Raw genomic sequence first — 463 nt, forward strand, 5'->3', positions numbered from 1 at the left:
TAAAATTTGGAATGCCATGAATTTGCATATCATCTTTGTGCTGGGAACATACTTACTAATCTCTGTATCTTTGCAATTTTAGCGTAAGTGCTGCTGAAACAAGCACTGTTTCAGTGACTTTTAAGGAAAATAACTAGCATAGTCTGCATGACAAAAGACCTGGCAAATTTTTTCCTTACCATATGTCCCTTACTGTCATGTCACTTTTTGCTACAGTCAGGATACTTGGGCTCTATAAATTCCCCTTGCGCTTCCACCACCAGCACTACCACCTCATCTATTCCTCTTCTAAATGGCTGATTCTAATATGCCATAAAATAGGAAACTAGATGACCAATCTTGTTAGAATTCTGTCTAAAATAGTATCAAGGTAAAGACCTCTTCCATGAGTAAAATATTTGACATTTATTTCATGGACTTTGTGACATATTTTGGCTACTTCAAAACAGAGACTAGATAACTA

At 36.1% G+C, this 463-nt stretch overlaps 1 non-coding gene across 1 annotated transcript; it reads right to left on the reverse strand.

The window, feature by feature from the left end:
* Positions 1 to 106, reverse strand: LOC114032213. The gene has a single exon (XR_003567817.1). It is a non-coding gene; the product is annotated as a U6 spliceosomal RNA (small nuclear RNA).
* Positions 107 to 463: the final 357 nt, after the last annotated feature.

This window comes from Vombatus ursinus, unplaced genomic scaffold (assembly GCF_900497805.2).
Source record: "Vombatus ursinus unplaced genomic scaffold, bare-nosed wombat genome assembly UNPS02015406.1, whole genome shotgun sequence".
Taxonomy (NCBI): domain Eukaryota; kingdom Metazoa; phylum Chordata; class Mammalia; order Diprotodontia; family Vombatidae; genus Vombatus; species Vombatus ursinus.